The sequence below is a fragment of the Rhodnius prolixus genome, unplaced genomic scaffold, assembly GCF_049639745.1.
Source record: "Rhodnius prolixus isolate KJV_2025 unplaced genomic scaffold, Rpr scaffold_8, whole genome shotgun sequence".
Lineage (NCBI taxonomy): Eukaryota > Metazoa > Arthropoda > Insecta > Hemiptera > Reduviidae > Rhodnius > Rhodnius prolixus.
Window position 1 is genome coordinate 18,131,092 of NW_027411593.1, and position 25,083 is coordinate 18,156,174.

Genomic DNA, 25,083 nt, shown 5'->3' on the forward strand with positions numbered 1-25,083 from the left:
TCAAACAATAAATTATTTCTCCATTGCATTAACCAGTTTGCCTCTCTTCTAACCAGCTTCTTGAAGAAAACCTTACTGCTTGTAGACAAAAGTAGTTTAAAAATTGTTTTGTGAAACGTTAAGATAACCTTTAAGTCATAAAGTTATTATTCAAAAATATTGATAACGAATTTTTAACCAAAAAAATGTTCCCTTACATTTATTTCGACTTCTTTCTAAGAAACTTTCAAAGATGGCCCAGGTTGGCCGAAAAATAAGACAACAATAAAATTAAAAAAAAAGATGACGAGACCAGAAAGAAGTGGCTATCAGTATACCTGAGAAAGAATTAATTAAGAGAATGTTTAAGGCATTTTAGTTTCTTAATTAAGAGTAACCTTCTTAAAAGTTCTTTAATTTGCTACTCTACTCAAGAAAGTCTTTTAAAAATATAAAATATAAAACTAAAAAAATGGAACCAATTAATTCTTTTTATAAATACAATTTGATCAAATTTCAATAAGTCCCCTTCATTATTATATTTTTGAACTTTAGCTATTGACTGATATTGCTTCTTTTCGATAAAATTACCAAGAGCAATAATTATCAACACAAATTTTGAATCTATCCGACTCCAAATTTGAACGTTCAATGATTTATTTTTTTTTTAATGGGATGTAAAATTGTCTTCTACTTCTTCTTCTTCTTCTGTGGCATCATTGCCTTTTAAGGGTCTTAGCTTCGTCAACTACACCCCGCCATTCCTCTCTTTCCTTATGCCATCCTTCTCCTCAGTCTCACTGCGAATAACCAGAGGTCCTGCTTAATATCATTTAGCCTCGCAGCCGGAGGTCTATCTCTTTTTCTTATCCTTGACCAAATACAAGTACCTTAAAAAAAAGCATTTGAAGATATTGAGATGAAACAAATCGCAGCATGTGCTTTCACTAAAACTGAACACGTCCGACTGGCTGAAGCAGTGACAGCTATTATACAAATTAACTAGTCGTTAGTCAAATTGCCGACAGCGCATAGTTATATCCTAAGAATGGACGACAATGGAAAAAAGGCACTTCCTAAAATGTAGAATGTCCTTACATCCTGGAAATCTATTTATAAATAAATATTCTGTTAGTTGTTGACGACCAAGTAATCTTACAAAGAAGCTAGAATGAATTACTAGAAGTTGTTAACCGATTCAATATAATCTTGTTCTAAGTATAATCTGATCATTATCTACAGTAAAGACCAAAGTGATCAATTTCAAAGGAAAAATCTCGGTCGTTTCAAAATAGTGATTAGGTAGTAGAATAAGCGTCTCATTTCAATTTCCCAGGGTCCCAAGTTGGATTGGATTAAGTCTCTGTGCTTTAAACGACTTCTGAGAAAACGTTCTACCTTTAAAAAGAAGTGCTTGCACTTGAGGGAATGTCAAAGAGTCAACTCAACGAGCTTTTTGTTTGGATGCAGTTTTGGGGAACAGAACACGTCCCTTGTTATAATCTAAATCTAACTCTGTGATCCCTTAATATTTTTAATAACTATAATTCATACTTCAATTAGAGCAACAGTCAGATGTCTAGAAAATATTACTTATTTTAAAATTTACTTCTTACATCACAATTAAATTTTCATAAAGTTAGTACGCTGATATTAGGTCAGAAAATGATCTCGTAATTAGAAAAAAAAAAAAACAAAATATATCAATGCCAAATGAAATGTTAACAAGTCATTTAAATGCATTAATATTTCACCATATAAATAAATATTAGCTTAAGGACTAATTTGCAATCGTTAAATTTAGATAGACTCTTGATTTGCAGTGAGTGAAGAGTGAATAGAGAATAGATGGTGTGCTTAAAACAAAGTATCTCAAAATAAGAAATCGTAGCATGCCAAAAACTTTTGATTCTGCACTGAGATTCCTGAACACAATCTTTTTCGGCCATTTAGCATCCTCACAAGCGCCTTTATTGGGGTCCCCAAACTTTTTACCCAGGGGGCCAGTTCACTGTCCCTCAGACCGTTGGAGGGCCGGAATATAAAAAAAAACTATATTAAGTAAAAAAAACAAAACAAAACGGGAACAAATAGAATATTTCAAATAAATAACAAGTAAATTTAAATCACCGAACTGCCCAGTATTTCTGTGGGAACTATGGACCTGCTTTTGGCTAATGAGATGGTCAATGTCCGGTTTAGTTATAGAGCTTTGGACTTTCTTCCTATTGCTGTTATTTTACACTTGCTTTTGGAGCCATGACGCGTCCGTCCCGCGTCACCAGAAGTAGTACTGTACATGAGCGATGCAGCGCTCTGCGGCACCGCCACATATAGTGCTCCTCTCACTGACCACCAATGAAAGAGATGACCCCATTCCGGAAGTTCGGCGGGGGCCAGATAAATGCCCTCAGGAGGCCGCATGTGGCCCGCCGGCCGTAGTTTGGGGACAGTTATGACATCACCCTGCCTTTCGCCGAAAATAAAAGAGAATGTACCTACGAGGGTCGTTTGAAAAGTCCGTGCAAAGTCAGAGAGATAGCACTACTGGCGCGTATCGAGGTTATGTTTAGTTAGTAGCATCTCTTGGAAGAACACACACCAAGTTTCAGCCAGATCGGTCTATTTCTTTGTGTTTGGCATTCGTTTGAATCGAGGAAGTCGAGTGATTTTCAAAAAATGGACGAAAAAGAATTTCGTGTGTTGATTAAACACTACTTTATGAAAGGCAAAACGCCTCAGGAGACTAAAGAGAAGCTTGATAAACATTATGGTGACTCTGCACCTTCGATTAGAACAGTTTATAAGTGGTTTCAAAATTTTCGGAGTGGCCATATGGGCACAAGTGACGCTGAACGTTCTGGACGCCCAGTTGAGGTTACTACTCCAGAAATCATTGATAAAATCCATGATATGGTGATGGATGACAGAAGAGTGAAGGTGCGTGAGATTGCTAGTGCTGTGGGCATCTCGAATGAACGGGTACATAATATTTTGCATCAACATTTGGACATGACAAAGCTATCCGCAAGATGGGTGCCGCGATTGCTCACGCTTGACCAAAAACGAAATCGTGTGAAGTGTTGCAAGGACGGTTTGCAGCTGTTCCAGAAGAATCCGCAGGACTTTAAGCGTCGTTTCGTCACTGTGGATGAAACATGGATACATCACTACACTCCTGAGACTAAAGAACAATCTAAACAATGGGTTACCAAGGGGGAATCTGCGCCAAAAAAGGCGAAGACCGTTCCTTCGGCCGGAAAGATTATGGCGACTGTCTTTTGGGATTCGCAAGGAATAATCCTCATCGACTATCTGGAAAAGGGTAAAACTATTACAGGTGCATATTATTCATCGTTATTGGACCGTTTGAAAACCGAGCTGCAAGAAAAACGCCCACGATTGGCCCACAAATAAGTCCTTTTCCATCACGACAACGCACCAGCTCACACCTCAGCAGTTGTGGTCGCAAAATTAATGGAAATAGGGTTCCAACTCGTTTCACATCCCCCCTATTCTCCAGACTTGGCTCCCTCGGACTACTATTTCTTCCCCAATATGAAGAAATGGCTGGCGGGAAAAAGATTTTATTCAAACGAGGAGGTGATTGCAGAAACGAATGGCTATTTTTCAGACTTGGACAAATCCTATTATTCGGAAGGGATCAACAAACTAGAGCAGCGTTGGACGAAGTGTATAAGCCTAAAAGGAGACTATGTTGAAAAATAAAAAAGGTTTACCCCAAAAAATTAAGTAGTTTTTATTTTTGCACGGACTTTTCAAACGACCCTCGTATCTATACGATATCTATTGCAAAGCTATCAATGTAAATATGTAACAATAAGTTAGATCTATGGGAATATGAACTATTTAAGATTATTGGTATCTATGCGATACTCAATGTAAACTGTAATTAATATATAAGGACATGCAATTATGAATAAGGAGATTAGTAAAAGTTTAGTCAGAGAGCAGTCAAGATTAGTCGATGATTATTAGTATTGTACGTTACTAGAAGTTAGCCATTTTATAAATGTTCTCAGTTTGTGTGTAACATACTAACATACCAATAAAAGTTTTATTTGTGATTCTGCTAGTCGCGATTCTTTAATTCTTGCTCTCAATGTTAAGTTCGGCTAAATAAAATCATTTAAGTTTGCCAATAATTTTCAACCTTTCTTTCCAAGAAAACTGAATCATTAATCTCTGGAGTTTTACCATGTTGTTTTGACTCTTTTTTATTTCAATTTTTCTCATCCAAAATAACAATTTAGAAGTAAATAGAAAAGTTAAAAAATAAACGTATCTATAAAATCATGTTTTAGATTTAACTTTATCTTCTGTTTAAATTTTACAATTAACTAGTAGATTTAAAAAAATAACATGTGTAACTCGCTAACTAAAAAAAGAAGCGCAGAGAGAAAAAAATGGAACAAATTTATTAAAAACATAAAACAAAAAGTTCATCCACATTTTCCCAACAATTCTGCACATATTTTGCTCTTTTACAATTCTTTTAATTAAAATTTATGTAATTTTTAACGTTTATATGGAATAAGTGCGCTCATTTTTAAATTTGTATTTAATTATTTTGTAAAATCTAAGAATCTGTGGGCTAATAAAAAAGGCTGTCTTTAAATTAACTCTAATACTCTGAGTTATATTTAAAAAAAAAATTATTTTTAGAATTAACTAGAATATTCAGTCAGTGTATAATTTAAGCTTCCAGTGTTCATTGACAATGTTATTTTGCAGCGAATTAAAAAAGTTATGAAATTTCTTAGTTATAATAATCTGTAACAATCATTTAAATGATTCGAATCTGATGCGTAAATACGCGATTTTCCCTTCAATAAATTCCCGCTTTTAGTTCAAGCTTATCAATTTTTTGTTTTAAATTCAGATTTTTGAAAAATATTTAATACTAATACAACAGAATATAGTTTGTATCAATTTAGAGGGATGTCTACCCCACCATCCCTTTTCAGAAGGGTTATTTAAAAAACTACCTAGAAAAGTGATAATAGTTGTAGATCTTTGTGCATCTGATGCATCAACTAAGTATAGAGAGGATCATGGCGGCGTTTTTCTTTTAAAAAAACCATGAAATTCTCAACAAGGTTTAAAGAAGAAACGAAAAAACAACAAGAAGAAAATTATCATCCCAAATAAACACAATACACTTAGTTCTAGAAATTAATTTTCTTCCCTTCATAAAAATTCTGATTATTATTTAAGAAATCTTGGCTAACAGCCACTTATAAAAACCTCTTCTCAATTATCTCGCACAGTCTGTCATTCGCCAAATTTAGGTCACATTTCGTTCGGCCCATTTCTCAATGCCTATTATTATAAATATTTTTATATTTATATAGATTTTATGTATATATAAAAGAGATTTTTACATTTACTGAATAATATCTCTTATTTCTTTATGAGTAATTCTTTCTCGGTTCGTTTGTTTGCCCGAGTAGGCTGATGGTACTTTCTACCTGTCAGACGAGACGGCTTAAAGAGAAAGAATTCAGAATCTGTTCAGATTTTTTATTTCTCTAATCTTTTTAGGAATTTCTAGAAAAAAGAAGCTAAAATTACATTTTCAAAATGATCTTGGAGGACACCACTAAAGTAATTGACGCAACTGTAAAGACTCAAACTGTTTTTTTTTTTTTTTGTCAAAGAAATGGAGTTAAAATGAATGCTGGACCCATAATTAGGCAGCTCTTGGCATTTACCGTAATATTGTATAGAGTTGGTGTTTTGATATAAAAATGTAAATTCTTCCATTACGTTTTTAACTAAACGTTTATGTCTCTTCATAATATTTTATCCTTAATTTTGTACATTGTACTAAAGAACAATGTGCTTCCAAAAAATTACCAGACTAAATTTGTATACAAATACAGGGTAATCTATTTAAAACGCACCAATCGCTTATTTTTTTTAGGAAAGCGGAATTTCGAAAAAAAAAACAAGAAGTAAACTATATGTTCTTTTTGGTCTAATTTTCAAATTTTCCAACCCAGATGCTGTATCTTCATTTTTTGCGGAGTTACGGCTAAAAAACTGATCGGGGTTTCATGAGAACCACTGGTTTTGACAATGATTATGAAAACTACATAAAAAAATTGTGAAAAATGCTGTTAACTCCGTTTCGATATCCCTAATATTGGTCGAGATATTTAAGATCAAAGTTACAATTTTTGTCTATTCGTGATCGGTTTTCAATATTAATGCAGGATAAATAACAGATTAAAAGTAACAGCACAATCTTACACCGTAATCTGAATTTTTATAAACAATTATACTTCATTTTCGGCAATATTTACTAATTTTTGTTCACCTCTCACCTCTAGAGATTTTGCTGGCCAAGCTGTTAGGAATTCTGTGGAACTGAATTGTCGACTAATGGGCCGTGTTCTAATGGGGCAAGTTGTGGCTGTTCTGCAGCTTCAAAAATAAAAATGAAAACAAAAAATCCTACATATTGAACCAATAATTCTCTGAAAGTTAACTAGATCATCAAGAACAGGATTTTGAATTTTAATTTCTCTTGTAAGTAAGAAAAAGGAAGACATTGTAATCGTGAAAATTACTACCGGAACTCAAAAAACGGTCAAACTTAATAAGTTCAAATTTGATATTCCGCTTAGTTGTTAGCAGAGGACGCTCACAATATAATTTAATGAATACATTTTGAGCTTTTTTTTTCAAGATTTTCCTGAGAAACAGTTCTCCAATGCTTTGATTAAAACTTGGAGCTCTAATTGCATGTTTTTATAATTTCTAGTTAAAACATCGATCCAGAAAATTTGGATTAAGGTAACTTTTAAGGAGATAAAGGGGGCTATTGAGCTTTTCCTCTAAGGAGCAATTTTTATAAATTGTTCTGTTTTGCCATCCATAAATTTTATTAAAAGACACAGGAAGCCTACCAAATTTTGAAGAAAACTGGCTGGCCGAAAGTGAATAGATTCTATTAAATCAATTTTTCAGTATTTCGAGACATTCTCATAAATGATTCCTAAGATTTTGTTAAAATTTGGGAACTAATTGTACATTAGCGCCATGAAAGCCGAGCGGTTAGTGGGTGGGAACTACAAAGGTAAGATGTAAAAGGTTCAGGGTTCTATTCCTGGTCTAGGGCTTGGATTTTATTTATGGTTAATATGAAGAATTTTTACAGTAAAGTAAGTTTGCTAGTCGCCCAATACACCTAATTTTACAGTTAGATGTAAAGTCCACCTGAAAAATTAGGCACTATTTCACTAACTTTAAAGGTAGAATTGAAAACACACGAGTTCAGTGCCTTCAAGATAGCCTTACCATCCGGACATAGATGTGAAATCGATAATCAGTTTTTTGAGTAGAAGATAATTGGAAATAATATAAGCCAACAAAATATGCCGCGTTCATAATTATAACAATCATCTATTGAAGGCTATTAAATTATTTCAAGTCTTCTCGCATAATCTTAAATCATAAAAGGGAAGAAAATACATAAAGCAGAGGTTTTCAAAGTGTATGACACGACTTGCTAGTATGTCGTCATGACTTGATTTCAAGTGGGTGAAGCTTAAATATTAAAATATGAGAGAAGTTTGAATGTTTATTAGGAAAGTTTTACTGGTAAAGTGCCATCGTTTGAACAATTAACGTCGATTCAGTTAAGAAGTACTTCACAATTACTGTTCCTATCTAGTATCTCAAAGTTAGCAGATCTATATCAACTTAATTTTAAGTTCCTTACCAGTCCAAACTCTCGGTAACAATAAAACTTAGTCTTGTGAAGATATATAAAAAAAAGTGTACATCAGCACTATAGTATGCTCTTACAGTATGTCACGCCGCAACAGTCTTGTTACAGACTCGTTTCCACAAATACAATCCTGTCTCAGATACTGTCACGATTGAGACTACAAAGTGAATTTTTCTGTCTTATCTTTTAGTGACCGTAAACTATTAGTATACAGGATTGAAATAGCGAGATTTCGGTCAAAATAAAAAACAATTCCATCTTTTCGATGGACGTTTCGACAAATTTATTGTCTTTCGCAGGACCTGGATATTACGAATAAATAACAAAACAATTAGACTATTGAAACACAGGAATGAAAATACAAAACATCACAAACCATAAGAAATAATTACAACTTACGTGGTTATGTGTATTGGGAGTTGTGAATCATTTCTTATAGTTTTTTAATGATGTTGTGTATTTTTATTCCTATGTGTTTCAATAGTCTAATTGTTGGGTTATTTATTCGTAATATCCAGGCCATGAGAAAGACAATAAATCTGTCGAAACATTGGCAAAAAGACGGACTTGTTAACTTTCTTTTTTGACTGAATTCACAATTTTCAATCCTAAAAATATAAAAAAGTGAATTTCTCCTTTCCTTAATTGCTGCAAGAACAAATATTGCAAATAATTCAGGAAACTTTGAAGTCCACTCAGAATGAAAAATTAACGTAATAATCACAGATGTTTTAGGTGAGTTTACTATCAAGCAGAACTGAGGTTCCAGGTTCGATTCTTGAAATTCTGATCTTTAATTTTTACTTATTCACTCTCTCTCTAACCTGCAGCTAGAAAAAGTATTACAAACGTGCCGAATTGAATTCCTTAATGTATTTTGGAATTCTACGTAGATGTTCGCGATTGAATAATTTATCCAAAGAAATATAAACAATAACTAAGGACTTTATAACATAGATTTCAATAACTTGGTAAAATAACTAATTTAATGACTTAAACAAATTGACAGAGACGTCAAACATAAGTCAGGGCAGGATTAGCTCAGTACCCAGAACTCTGGATTTCCACTTAGAGATCCAGAGTTCTAATCCAGCTTCCAGTCCTTGGATTTTTTCTTCCTAGAAGCCTTCTTATAGCTCTCTTGCAAGTGATTTTCAGTGTAGTTTTCCACGAGAAAAGACTGTCTGGAGGATAACAGTGCATCAGACGCAAATGACCTCAAATGATGACGTTCATAGATTAAAATTCAAATTCAGGAAGATTACTACATATGTATATAAAACTGGATAACAATTATAAGTGGCTAAGCAAATGGGCACCGGCACATCGTTGTATCTGTAGAAATTAGGCCCTTCTGTCCGCAGGCTAAATTCTCCTATTTATAAAAGATTTTGTGATTTACTGTAGAGAAACCAAAAAAAGTTAGTTTTCTGGGTAAATCTTTTTTAATCTCAAATTCCCGGACAACCTTTCAAATCTTCAAATTTGAATTTTAACGAATTTTTAATTATTTTCTATTTCGGTGTTTTCAAATTTCTAATTTAAAGCTTTTCTTCTGATTCCGATCTCATTACATCACCAGCGAGTATGTTGTTAAACAATGTGAGATTCCCATACATTAATAAAAAATTTTTGAAACCAATCTAAGTTTATAAAAAATGAATAAAAGTTGATTTTGCAAGCGGAAGGTGTGTCAAACCGAGTTCACTTTTGAAAAGTCCTGCTTAAAATGAGTTTCGAAAACAATCTGCTCTTATAATGATCATAAAATTCATTTGTGCTCAGACTGAGGAGAGGTGAAAAAATAAAAAATAAAATAAACAAATACAATGATAAATCTTTGAAATAACAAAAGTACATAGCGTGTAACATTTCTCAAACAAACCCAAAGATAAGAAAAGATAGTAGAGGGATTGAGAAGAACCCAAAAAAGAATGGTGCCAGAGTAAGTTCTCTTTTATAAAATTATGTGCCCTATACTTGGGGAAACAACGCTGGAAGTTGGAACCGAGTAGGATATAATGTTTTATTAATTATAGGTGAGTTTCATTGTTGCAGATTGTCATTGTTTCAGAACAATAGAGGTCGCTCTGTGCTGAAAGAGCTAACCCAGGGGTTGGTGAACCAGCTCAACGACCAGCCTATCTTCTAAGAAAATAGCACGGTCTTGGGAGAAAACGGAGAAGTATTGTGTCAACCGCAATTGTAGACCCCTGCTAAGGAAATACTTCTGCTATCTCAAGCTTTTCACCAACCTTTCCATTATAAAACTCATTTCGTCATTTCCTGTTTTTAATTCTGCGTCAAAATCTGTTCAAACAACTGTTTATTTGAATGCGTACATAAAATAAAGCAATTATGGAACATCTTGTTTTTGTCTATTTGCTGCATATACTTTAATTATTTATTTATTTAATATTTATTCAATTAATCACACATTTTTTTGATTATTTCATAAATTTGTGCATACAGTACAAGCTCGATTAACCGGGCTGACCTCCGGCTATATCCACCCCGGACAACTGAAATCCCGGTTAAACCGAATACACAGTATTACGTAGTAATACATTACTGTTTCGTCCCAGAGATCAACTCCTATCTTAGAGGGCAATCCTTTTTTTTTATTTTTTACATACCTACATATTTTTGTTTCGTTTTTTGCCGTTCAACTTTTTGAAAAATACTTTTCAAGTGTTGTTCGTTTGTTTTTTTTAATCAAACGACCACTCTCTGATGAGTGTACGCAATTTAAAAAGCACAACTTTGTCACTGGTTGGAATGTCCTTATCGTGAAAAATTCAATCAATTCAGCAACTGAATTCGATGCTGCATCCAGGGATATTCCTGGATGATCATTCTCTTCTTCGTCGATTTCATTTCCTTCTTCCGGTTCGTCTTCTCGGATGTTCTGGACGATTTCTTCAGGACTAAGGCATGCAAACTGTGGAGTATCTCAATCACAATCGAACTACTCCAAGATGTCTTCTCGATTCCCGTTTTCACCTTCTTTCCATCGATTGGGCGAGACAAGCGAGATTATAGGTATAAAAGAGTTGCGGCCACGCCTACAATATTATGTTACATCGGAAGACAAAAAATTTCCCTATCGCCACTGAAAATTAACTTTTGTTTCGGCGCCGATCCAGATGTTCTTATGATGACTCAACATGATCCCGGTTTATCCAAATCCCGGTAACCGAGGGCCGGTTTAATCGAGGTTGTACTGTATTTAAAAAATGGGAGATTAGGCTGCCTGATCTGGCTTTTCTACATTCTATTCTGTTCTATAGAATTTTGTCTGTTTTACTTAATAGATGTACCAATTGTCAATTGTGGAACGTTGCATCGAGTGTGTAATATACTTTGCGCACTCGTTGCAGTTGTGATTTTCTAACAATGATAGCCTATTTTAGATAACATTACGCAATGTTATAACTAAATGCGGATACATTTATTGCAGCGAAGTCCAATTCTACAAATAAGACTCTGAAATTTTCTCCTGTTTAAAAAATAGCATTAATCTTACAGCATTTTTTTTTAAATAGTAACTGTTGGTTTTTACAGTCTTAGTTTCCTATCCAATTATTCTGTTACTCTTAAGACCAGCATGGAAAACATTTTGAATAAATAAATACTTTTAACATTACTAATAAACATTTTTCGTAAATCCCGTTAAATAAATACGATAGAGTAAATATTTTCTTAAAACCCTGCACTCTCAGCTACAGTATTCTAATTCTTGTTGACAACAAATCGATCTTTGTAACGAGGAATATTTTAAACAAGTACTATTTTTATAAACAAAAATTCATATGAACTTACTCCAAATTACAATTACATACACAACTACACCGTTGAAAAAGAAAAGAATGTGAATAAACCTTAATCTTTTTTTTAAGTGCAATTTGCAACCTTTGACTTTCTTATTTTAAGACAACCTACTTTAAAAATTGACTACTGGTCCATCTAAAAGAGTTTTCAATTAATTAAACAACTTGATAAACACGTATTCTTGCAAAACAAACGTAATTTCTCATACGAATATAAAAAGAATCCTGGAAAATGATATATACCGTTTGAAAGCCCATTAAACAAGGAAACTTTTATAAAAAGTGGCCAGCACCTAGGTCTAATAATGATCACGTATAGCATTACAAAAAAAACATCCTTAGTGGTTCCTGCACGACTACTGCGTGCAGTGACGGGAAAAAGTCAAACCTGTTTTAAAAATCTACATAAATGGTGGGCTGCAATGGCGTAACTTCCCCTTATCACGTACTTAGGACAAGATAATTCATTTTTTTTTTGTTTTTTTCTTATTGGTTTGTATTTTGAGATGAAATCGTACAGTACGCATCATATTACTCGTATTCCCAGTTTGGACGTTGGTGTTAGTGAGCTTCGAGACCAAATTACTGTATCTATGGAAGGCGTCCATTGTGGATGGTAGATATTTGAAACAACGTAACGCTTTTTTGTGCAGTTTTTGACCATCAAATATACAACTGTCCTATCGGATAGTTTTAATATGAAACCGACTAATATACCTCTGGTGATACAGGAAAATCGGGAGGAGGTCAGAGATACAATTAGCATGCGTACTACGACGGGTAAAATCAAATATAATATCCCCAGCACTGACCTAACCACATTTTAGTTTACAAATGTTAGAGATAAGCTGTAAAATCGTCTTCTGATTTTAGCACTGATCAAATGAAAGTTATTATCATAATTCATTTAAAAAAAATTCTTTTTAGAGAATAATTGCACTAAAGAAGTGGCGTAATATTGAATATAGGAATTATCTTATGATATAATCAGTTATATTATATAGAATGAAACCTCTTACCTAGAAAGTATACAGGGTGAACCAGTAAATAATGTCCATAGGCCTACTACGATTACATCTAAAGTGGAGTTCAATGACGTATTGGCCAACCTCATATTTCCCACTGTTCTTGAGTGACGTCACTTTAATTTTTTTTCTAAAATCATTACTTTTTTTTACCAATAAAAATGTTATTACTCAGAAAGTTTTAGTCCAAATTCGATTCTGATGACACGGTTAGAAAGACACAAATTACACTTAAAAAAAAAAAATTCTGATCTCTCTGAAATATTTGAGAAAATGTTATGAAATATTTTAAACAAGTGCTATTTTTATAAACAAAAATTCATATGTACTTACTCCAAATTACAATTTCTCACACAACTACACAGTTGAAAAAGAAAAGAATGCGAATAAACCTTAACCCTTTATTTTTCAAGTGCAATTTGCAACCTTTGACTTCCTTATTTTAAGACAATCTACTTTAAAAATTGACTACTGGTCCATCTAAAAGAGTTTTCAATTAATTAAACAACTTGATAACTAACACTCGAGTGCTCGTGAACACGTATTCTTGCAAAACAAACGTAATTTCTCATACGAATATAAAAAGAATCCTGGAAAATGATATATACCGTTTGAAAGCCCATTAAACAAGGAAACTTTAATAAAAGGTGGCCAGCACCTAGGTCGGATAATGATCACGTAAGGGCCTAATGAGTTTTCTTAAAAATTTCGATTACTTTTATTTTTCCAGCATTCGGAGGAAGATTGAGGCTGTTTGGAGAATAACTTATGCTTCAAAAATGGTATCAATTTTTAGGCAATTTATCTGTCTTTCTAACCGTGTCATCAAAATTTAATTCGGACTAAAACTTTGTGAGTAATTACATTTTTATTGGAAAAAAGTAATGATTTTAGAAAAAAACTTTAAAGTGACGTCACTCAAGAACAGTGGAAAATATGAAGTTGGCCAATACGTCATTGAACTCCACTTTAGATGTACTCGTATTATACACAGTAGGCCTATGGACATTATTTACTGGTTCACCCTGCATAATAAGGACATGTGGAAACTGTAGCAACTATGTACAATTTATCCAAAAAAAAAAAGAAATGGCGACAGATTCAAAAACTTTGCACCTAATGTGATCTAGTTCCATCGCTGCAGGTTTTTTTTTGAAGTCCAAAGTAGGTGTAAATGTGTGTGATAATGCGCTACACCCAAACATTTGCTAACAAAAACAAAAACTGTGCGTGTAGTTGTATTAGGTTAGGTGCTCATGAAGAAGAAACATCCCCTTCTAGGTCAGATAAGTATTCACGAAGGCCCCTGGACAATGTGGTCAGTTAACTCGCCCCCTGCACGGAGAATTAATTGTTTAAGATACAAAGAAAAAAAGGAGAGTTTTTTGGGGCGTGGTTTGGAATTAATTTGCATATGAGTACAGTAATTGCTCGCTTCTACCTTATTACAGACTTTCATTATGAACATAATCCAAAAATAAAACGAAAAGTCTACTGAATCATTTAAGAAATAAGAATCGACACGGTCTTAAAAAATATTATTATAAAATTTATTGATAATATTTTAAACGGTTCAATTGAAATTAAATTAAATTTTATGCTAGGACCAAAAAATAAATATGTAATAACTTTAATTTAATGGTAATAAGGACTAAAACATAATTAGTATAAAACAAATTTAAAAGTAATTTAATTAAAATTAAATTAATTTAGTAATAATTTAATAATGAAACCTCATTATCGTAGAATTCAACAATTTGAACTTTAATAACCACAATTTATTAGAATAACAATGTTATTAAATATTAATAATAATGTTATAATTATCATTTTAGTGAATAATAGAAAATTTGCTTGTTTTAGGATTGTTTGTATAAACTGAAACTAGCCGAACAATGAATCGCGAACAATAAGGGCTTTAATAATTCAATAGATTTTAAAGGAGTCAATTTACATTAGAAATCAAATAAATTTGATGAGGGTTTAGGGGGGTCTTTATTCACTGGTTTAAACATGAAATTTCCTATACATATAATTATAATAAATTTAGTTTGGTCAACAATTATTTATAAATAAATGATGAAATTATAATAAATAGGGATTATGGATAGCCAGATTTATTAACGTGGTCTGTGATTTGTTTGGAGAAAAAGAGAAATCATGTTTTAATTTTTTTGAACATAATTGTATATAATTAATGTGAAAATTTAATTTAATTAGTATCCTTTTATTTTCTCTTACTTTTTGTAAGAGGACTACTGCGATCGCATGCAATTACTCGATTCTGAGAAGCTCTTGCAATTTAAACGGAGCGATAGATCATTTTTAAGTCTACAGGCACGAAAAGAGTGAAATTTGAAATTAATTGAAAACTGTAGAATAATTAAAATGTATTAATTTTGTTCATATATAATTTCTAAAATCAAAAAAGGCGAAAATAATAATTAAGAAAGTAATCCATTTTAGTAATGCAAATTCTTTAAATAATAAATTACCATTACTTTTTTTTAAATTATTTTTTAATGAAAACAATTTTAAATTTAGATTTAACATGTGTTAAAAACAACAGCCACAACAATATAAACAAAACAAGAAACTGCATGTACCTATTATCGAAGCGATGTATCGATGTATTCAAATATTTAATTTTTTTTTAGTATAACACAAGTATCGCGACGACTACACGTGGTCTACTGAATTCTCAATAGAGGTAGGACGATTGGGGAGCATGCGCTGCTCTTCTCTGGCAACATTATTGCGAGGAGTGTGGATGGAGCCAAGCAGTATACTACTAACCTGCATGGGGAGGCAAAAATTTAAAAAAAAATAACTAGAAAAAGAAAAATACGTTAATAAGTATGAATGTTGTTTCACAAAAAGTCTTATGTTTTATTCAACATATAAAGAGCAAAATTAATTGCCTTTGTAATATAAATACTTATTGAGGGTGCCTCCAATTTTGGATTTGGCCCAATTACCCAGAGTTACGTAAACAGTGTTTCTTTTACTAACAACCGTTACAAATTTCTTCTCATTTTTCAAAGTTAAACAATATGTATTCTGTTCCTTGCTGTGGGCCATTTTGCTAAAAATATGTACGAGTGGTAGTCTTTTATTATTATTATTATTTTCTTTCTTTTATGATTTAAGGCGCGTCAACATCTAAGGTTATTGGCGCCCGGAGGTTTTTTTCAGTGCACTGCCAGCTTCCGGAGAGTGTTCTCTCGTTAAACACAACAATGTCCATCACCGGACAGTGAGCTGTAAGAAGCTCCTAGGAAGAAAACATCTAAGGGTCAGCAGCTGGATTCGAACCCGGGACCTCCGCGTGGGAGTCCAGTACGCTAACCGCATAGCTAATCCCTTCCCTTATTATTATTATTTTAGTCATTTTATTTAGGACACATTACGTCTATCTAATGGTCATTGACATCCTGAGCTTTCTCAGTGCAGTAAAGCTATCCGTGGTCAGCTCATCTACAAATAAAGCAAAGATACTTCGAATCTCTGAAAGTAATAATGTTGGAATTTCGCATTCAAATCTGGTACTGCACTACTAGAAATCCATTCTCAGATTTATCAATTGTTTTAATTGTAATTATACAAACTGACAGATTACAAAATTCAAATTCGTTAATATTGAGCAGACATTGCAGCAATCCTTCTAGCGTTGTTATTTTAAAGGTTGTCATAGATTCAGTTCTTGATCATTCAATAAGAGATATTCGATACAGCTGTACAGTGGAAGCATCTTATTAAAATTTATAACTATGTTTATTCAATTCCCAGCTGCCTGTTGGTAACAACCGATTGGGTTACTTAAAAAAAAAATACAGATAAATATCTTAGAAGATATGAATGAGGCTTACCGAGGAAATGAGTTCGAAAGATGTCCTTTACTGTAATGCGATCCAGGAGATCGCAAGGCCGTCGACGCTTCACTCCGAGGGGAATGTAGTTTGGAACAGATTGCTTATGAACGGGTAGCAATGTTGGGTAACTTTGGAATGAAATTTTATTTAGCAGGATTGGTCTTGGTCAAAACAAAATGGGATTTTTAGGACAGTGTGGATTTTCCAATGATTAACACAGAAAGATCAATAAATGATGGCACCTAGGATTTTCGATTGGAGGGTTTGGATAGAGGCATATAAAAAATGGTACCTAAAGATCATTTTAGCAAAAACTGGGTAGGTATATGTCGACAACAAGCGTTGAAGACCTTGCTATAGAAAACATAAAAATCCGAAGGGTTGAGAAATTCAAAGACTTGGGCTCTGTCATCAGTGATAATGCTTCAAGTAAAAAAGATGTATTGCAAAGAATGGGCAAAAAAGAGCTATCGGTTTACTGAACGCCGTAATATGGAGCGGCAATATTTTGAATAGTACCAAAAAAACAATGTACAGTAGCATGGTATAAAGTAAACTTTTACATGCCGCTGAGACTTGGATCTTGCACGAATATCAACGCTTAAAATAGTGAGAAATGAAGAAGTAAGAAAGAAAATATTTCGATAAATGATGGTACAGCCATATAAAGAGAATAGAAGATAGAAGAATGGCTAAGGAAATCCTCCGAGAATGGGAAGCCGAAGGAAGATGAAGAAAGGGCAGACCTAAAGAAAAGTGGATAGATGGCGCCTGAGGAACCCTTAATGGACTGAAAGAAGAGGATATCCAGGATAGATCCAGTTGGAAGCGGAAATTAAAAGAAATATTTAGCCGAGGAAAACCTCAGTATTGAGAAACTTCGAACAAAAAGGGTTTGGATACTGTTGAGATTAGGATGCTTAGATGTTCCGTAAGTCCAGATGAGGGACGGTAGGATTATAAAAGAATTTGTTTTTATTCAGCCCTTTTAACTTAGTTTTTTTAAATAACTAAATGCAAACTGTAAAACAATAATGAAAGCTAATTCAATGAGATATCAGATAACAGTGTTTACGTTACATCAATTTACTCTAAAAACTCATCCCTGCAACGTTTTCACCCCCCATTAGTTGGTCTTATTCCGGTACTCTAAAGGTAAAAACAAAAATAATTAAGTAAACTCTTAAACAGACGAGAATATTAACTAGGTTAAAAACATTTAAATGCACTACACTCCCTCGTGTTGAATATCTCTAAGCCCAACTTCTGCGGTCTTGTGTGATTGCAGTTAATGGGGTAAATACACGAAATTACTTCTCCTTTATTTTGTTATTAATAAACAATGTGTTATTGTTAGCAAATTAGTTTTAATTTAAAATGAAACAAGGCTGATTATTTTATCTTATTTTAGCATTCAATGTTGGTTTGTAACAATAATGTAAATTATAACTGGTATACCCAATTCAAGAACAAATTATTGCCTATTGGTTCTGAACATATTTTAGAATTAAATTCCAGCCTTTCTAGTATTGAAATAAACAATATTGATGAGCGATTCTATAACCATTTGTTGTCCTCTGATATCGATAGGGGTCATCCATTCAAAGTATAATAAGGAATTTAGACATTTTAGCTCTCTAAAGGGTGGTAAAGAGTACTTTGAATTTAGATGTTCCATTTAAAAGCATTGATTGGTTTCTCAAAATGGCCTATCTAATTTTGATTCGCCTTCTTTTTATCTTAATAATGAACATTTTAAGTTAAATAGCTCGCAAATTTGCCCGATTTACAAATTCATGTAGTCCTGAGAATTTATTGCATTTTTTAATAGAATGTGCTATGTATAATGGACCCTAGGAGCAGATATCTGTATATAATAAAAATTTCCCTAATCTCGCAAATTTGCTCAATTTATTAACAGTTAATTCTAAAGAAAAATTAAATGATATTTACTATTTTGCATTAGAAGCTTTAAAAATACGACAACTAATATTATTGTAATAAGTTACTTAATGATAATATGTGTGTTTCAACTATTATTGTCATTATTGTTATTCTTTCTCCAACAATACTCTGTTATTTGCTGGAGTTTAATTCTAAAATATGTTTAGAACCAATAGGCAATAATTTGTTCTTAAATTGGGTATACCAGTTATAATTTACATTATTGTTACAAACCAACATTGAATGCTAAAATAAGATAAAATAATCAGCCTTGTTTCATTTTAAATTAAAATTAATTTGCTAACAATAACACAATGTTTATTAACAATATTTCTGCCCTCTCAAACTTAATAAAATGTAAAATTGAGTATCTTATGTTGGCATGTTAGCTTTAGTCTATTTTCTTTAATAATATTATTGTATTGTAAAGTTTTTCCTATCTTTTACTAAAAACTTCACAACTATAACTAATGCCTGCCACTAGTTAATTTAAATATGTGGGTATAATTAAATAATAAAACTCGCTAAATTTGTAAGTAATAACCTGATTTATTAACACATTAATGTTACTCACATTAACATTTACAAGCAACTAACGCTATTCATTACGGCTACCATTTACAACAGTCACAACAGTTTACTGTTACTTACTCACTACGTAACGCCACAAAACTGTTCCCCGACTGACCACTGGTCCGCACTGCACCGAATTGCGCTAGACTCAACCGCACTAACAAAGCTCTACTCACGAACTGACTACGGGCTAACACTGAAGCACTCAGTAACACTGACTCTCTCAAACTGTCACTTCCAAAGTGTCTCTCCAAGACTCACTTAAAACTAACTGATTAACAACTGACTTCTCCAGCTGTGTCTGCCTCCTTTTAACTGCGACTGCCCCACTCCGTCTGTGTCACGCCTACCGGCCGGTCACTGGCTGAGGAAAACACATACTGCCACATTCACAACTAGGGCCGCCTCCTCCAATTCTTTGTCTCTCTCCAACTCCGTCTGTCTCACTCTCACTTGTCAATCACTGGCTGGGAAAACACATATGCTACCACCCCAACTGAGGCCTTTCTCTTAGCTGGCTTTTACACAGCGGTGGACCATTACAGGCTACGGTCACTAAACTCCTTGAACAATCTAGCCCCTTTCCTTTCTAGTGCAGGTAGAGACCGGCCCTTTTGTCTACACAGTGGTGGCCTGTTACCGGCTTTGGTCGCTTAACCTCTAGAACAATCTAGGCCTTTCTTTTCTCCTCAGGTAGAGACCGCCCTTTTGTTCACACAGTGATGGCCTGTTACCGACTTTGGTCGCTCAACCCCTAGAACAATCTAGGCCTTTCTTGTCTGCCCAGGTCAACTTCGTTACAGTATTTTCTATTTATCTTTCTTTTTTCCTTGTTTTCCTTTTTCCTTTTCCATTTTTGTAAAATTTCTTTGATAATTATTGCAAGAATTACTTTTATTTTCTAGTTTTGTGTGCAAAAATTATAACCAGACCCATTTGTAAAGAGTGTAGCTCTAAAAGCAAATAAATTCTATTCTATTCTATTCTATTGGTTTGTAACTTGTCCATGATGTTAACATTTTTCTTTAGTGTCTGATTTGGGGTTCTTTGAATAAGAAAAGAGTGGTTTTTTATCAAATTGGCTAAGGTGTGAGAGTCAAAAATGGAAAAATCACAGAAATTGCACCAACTGCAGGACCATCTAATAAGAATTTGGATAAAATCAGCCAAATTATTTTTATTGAAGTTTTATTGATTGGCGTAAACTGTTTTAATGGTGTTTAGGCAAAATATAATAAATTACCAGCCTTTCCATTAGTTGCTAATGTACTAGAAGCTACATATCCCCTATATTTGGGAAGAAAAGTTTTTAATCGGCTGGAAACGAACTATGTTTAACATATCCATTTTAAAAAAAGGCAGCTAGTTATTTTAAACTTACTTTTAAGCAAAAACAAAAAGTGCCACATTCTTTTTCTAAAAGCTAAATAATGGATGAGAACGCCAACTTTATGGGTTAGCCTTTTTCATTTAATAAAACAGCGAATGCGCTTTTTACCTGGCTGTGAAGAAGTATAATATTTTTCAAAAAAAACAACTTTGAAGTACAGATGTAGTAAATACAAAAAAGTTTCTGGTGTAACTTCGTTAAACTAACACATGGTCTTCAACTTTTTCTTTTAATTTCTATCCACATATCTGCTTGGTTTTTAATGAGGAAAACTAACAGTTTTTTCTTAATATCTTTAACAAAATTCCATTCAGCGAATGGCTTACAAAATCCATATAGCTTTCTGTATGAGAGCTTGTTATAAAAATGAAGAACATTCTTTGAATCCCAGTACTCCTAAATAGCAGCCTGGTGCTTTTCTCGTAGTATGAAACTTGCTTAACATTGCGTTGCCAATGCTCGAACTTAGTCAGTTATTGCCAATGTGGAGTCATATTGACTCCATAATTTATTTTTGATATTTTATTACATTGATTTCAATTTTAATAATAAAATTTGCATTAAAGGATGAGAAAGAATAGGAATTAAGAAAGAAAAAACAAATTTTGTCCACAAATCGGCTTTAACGTTTCTTGCAGAAGGAATCAACTTCAACTTAGGATCGCAGTAATTTCAGTGTTTTCTAGAACCCTGATTGACTGCCTTCCGATCAGGGACATTTTCATTTTTTTTAATTACATTCACTATTTTTTCAATCACTGTGCGCTGTTGACACGGATCGGAAATTACCCAATTCGCTACAAGTTTTTGGTGCAAAATTCGGACAGAAAATCAATTGCAGAAAGAGGCTTTTCTATGAAAATTATGTAAATTTATCACATAAGCATTTAGGCAATAAATGTTGATCATATTAAGAAAGAAACACAATGACTACCTTTAAGTTTTACAATTACGTAGCACACAAATTTCGATTCATTGAATCATTATGTAAAGATGAGTGTAGCAACCCAGTTTATTGAGTTTCCCTTTGTACGATACCGCTGTAACATTTGGCTCAAAAAAGAATAAACATGAATGAAAATATAAATTTTATGACACTCAAAAATATCAAGAGGAAAATCTCAGAATTCTTCGCGAGGAAGACAGCAGAATGTTTAGAGTAGAAGTAAATTTCCCTGCATGGGCACATCAAATTGGTAATTTGAAGTCAAGATAATAACAGAAAATCTACTTATATATTACCAATCTGGAGTCAAAATGACTCTTATAATTCAAGTAAACTAATCTACAAAAAGATACTTAGAATTCCATGGCCTTCAGCTCGTGACTACCAAATGGTGAGAGAGTGGCGATAGCATATCTAAGAGCATTTCGGGATAGCTATGAGATGTGGGGAAACAGAGCTATTCCTAATTTTTTGGAGTCAAATTGACTTCCGATTGGCAATGCAGTGTTTAAACAGATGAGAAATTGAAATTTTAATTTGGGTTTTCTCTTTTCGTTGAATTTTTTTCTCTTCCCTCCTACATTTTAGTTATTAATAAATATAAAGTTTTAATCCCACCAGATTTTTACTCTGGTAAAGTACATTTTAAATTAGGTTTAGATCCTTATTAATGCTTAAAGTAAATTTAATGTGATGATTTTGTGATGTGAAGGCCATGGTTACTGTAATTTTAGGTTGAATCATCGTTACTGAAGGGATAAATTCAGTACCTTCGAGTACCTTGAGTGGTCTTAAATTTCTATTATCGATTCCCTCCTTACATCACAACAACTCTCGGCAGAACATCTCAGAAGTAAATCCGGGAAAACCTAAGGTACACTTTCGTTCATTTGCAGATATTCTGAAATTCATTTTGCAAATGATGTCGGAATTTAATTATCTTAAATTGCACTTAAAACAAATTATCGTATTGTTCTATACAAAATCCGAGTGAATACAGATCTTTTATTTCTTAAGTACGGTATTTATGATCTTAAATGTTTTTTAAAAAAAGGTAGAACCATGATTTTTGGCAGACCAGTTTAATGGTCGCAATGAATTAGAGCTGGGTATTTTGTCTTTGTTCCCTGCAGCAAAACTAGAACTTCAAGAAAAATGTGATTAAGAGCCAACTGGAATAGAACAGATGAAATAATCTGTCACTCTTACAACCAATATGTAAAATTAAACGATAAATAAGTATTATTACGATTGCAAGTGAAATAAATGATTTGCTTACTAGATAACTAGATCGCTCCGCAATGTGTAAACACTTAGAATGTCTAAATTATTGCTTTTTAAATCTAGTTTACAATTTAACCTTCCAGCGGGCGCGCCCAAAAAGTTACAAAAACGGGCGCGCGTATCTCACAGATAAACTTTGGTATTTTTAATTTTTTCTATCAATAGAAGAAATGAAATTAATTAAATAACATCTATAATTATTAATAATGAAATAACAAATAAAAAATGCTCAGAAAACGACAGTACTTTTTATTTTTTTCAAGTCAATAAGTGTAATTTTACAATCACCATGTTCAGCCACTAGACTGTCTGAAAGTGTTCGCAGTTATTTCCTCCTCGTATCTGAGATATACAATGTATTTTTCTGTCAGTAGAAAACAATATTCTTATAAACAATGTTGAAAATAGTTCAATTTGATGAACACATATAAAAGAAAAAATATAAATAATTGATGTCAGGAAACTTACTCGAATGGTCGCGAGTATATGTCAGGCACGGATCGGCAATTGCAAAGAAATGTACAACCCCAAACAAGATAAGATTTTTACTGAAGGAAACTAGTCATCAGGGTGTAGCATTGCTTAAAGGACAGCATCCTCCGCCGCTCCGTCTCTAAACTGCGATTATTTTAGTCTAAACTTGTATCTGTGAGATACGCGCGCCCGCTGGAAAGTTAAATTCATCTCATATTAGATTTTAATTTTTTGACACAAATAATGAAAATTTTAAGGTAATATTCACAGCTAAAAAAAAAAAAAAAAAAAAGAGTTGTAACATGTAAATTTGATGTTAGTGGTTCAGTTCGCTTGTTGTCATGTTAGAACCATCGCAACTCTTTCACGGTGGATTCACTCACATCAATAAATATCTAGGCTACTTCCGCTTCATGCGAAGAAGAGGATTGTCTGGAAGGTTAGGAGAGGTATGCTGTTGTACAAGAGGATGAGGATGGAGATCTAGTAGGCGGTGAGATTTGCAATGGGAGACAAAAGGGTTGTGAAGGCCAGTGTGAATGGTGAGGTTAGATATGCAGTATGGTGCATTCAGGATTTTGGATTTCAGTGTCTGGCATCTGAATATTTGGTTTAGCCCCTCACTTCTGCTTCTTGTGTCCATATCGGTCTTATCAGTGTATCGATGATGAATTTTGACAAGATGTGTACAAATGTTTTAAAATACTTTGTAAACTACTTGACCGCAAAACTAAACTTGACTTGACTCAACACAAATATATAAATGTATAATTGATTTTTATTGGTAGAAAACAAATCATGAATTGATAAAAAAGATTTAAGAGAAGGATAAGTGGTAAGAAGCAATCATACATTTCTTGAAGAAAAGAATCAAGAGTTGAAGTGGATAACGGTATCTCACAAATTGTCCATTATAACGAAGAAAAACGTTTTAAATAGGAAAAATGTGATACATTTTTCAAAAAACAGAAAATTAAAGTTTCCCTCTAACCTAACAAATAATGAGTAAAAAACAGAGGCGTTCCAGTAAAAGTAAAGAAAAACAAAAAGAAATGATCTCGAATCATATAATTAGTTTATTTTTTACTACTATTCTTAAGGTTTAACAATTTTTTTCGAATTCCGAATTTACTAACTTATTTAATTATTACTAACATTACTAAACTAAAAAGTTGTTCCATTTCAATGAAATGACAGTTTAAAGCGCTCTATTAAGAATTATTATTATTAGTATAAAATTTATTGATCTACATTTTTGTAATGTTTGTGTGATGTTTAGTCAATTGTAGGACGCATTTTAAGGAAAAAAACTGGCTGTGTTATGGACACGGCCGGGTGTTCTACGTGAATACGTTTACGTAACGGGTTATATTTTTTATATAAAATAATTTTATTTATGTATTTAGGATGAAATCTAGGAAACAAATCGACGATCGAACACAATCTATGCCTATACAGTCCGTTGTCGATGTAGAAGCGATTTCATCATCCACTTGCATAATTTCAACCGCCCCAGCTGCAGATGTATGTACTGACACCGTCGTTGATCCGCTCGGCCGCATTCATTCTTTTACGTTCCCGGCACAGCTTGACTCGGTCATATGGTGTTTTATTATTACCATTCGATTGTTCTTGAGAAGCCCTTTCCAACCGTATAAGATCTCTGTATTTGGTTTTGGCTTTTCGACGCGTATAGGCCGACATTATATATTTTTGATAATATTTTTTGATTCTAACACCTTATTATTTTCACTGTCACTATTTTACACTAATGTTTTATATACAATCGATAGATTGTGACGACAGCTGACGATTAAAACTTAAACGAACATCATTGCTTCTCCGAGTAAAAAGTTATACTAATTGCAAATCTCGATACGCAGCAAAATGATCTCAAAATGGCGGCGCTTCCCCATCCCCGCCCGCGATACGTCACAGTTCTCGCTGATCGTAATGAATTCTTTGATCCTTTAGCTATTCAGTGGCCTAATTTAATTTTGGATGTAG

At 33.2% G+C, this 25,083-nt stretch overlaps 1 protein-coding gene across 2 annotated transcripts in view; it reads right to left on the reverse strand.

Annotated features, from left to right (window-relative positions):
* The window catches only part of LOC141450977 (cell adhesion molecule 2-like), a 673,919-nt gene extending 658,605 nt beyond the window's left edge, over positions 1-15,314 (reverse strand). For both annotated transcript variants that reach the window (XM_074121947.1, XM_074121937.1), the window contains exon 1: positions 15,200-15,314. The gene's annotated coding sequence lies outside the window, so the exon portion shown is untranslated. The remainder of the gene's footprint in view (positions 1-15,199) is intronic.
* Positions 15,315-25,083: the final 9,769 nt, after the last annotated feature.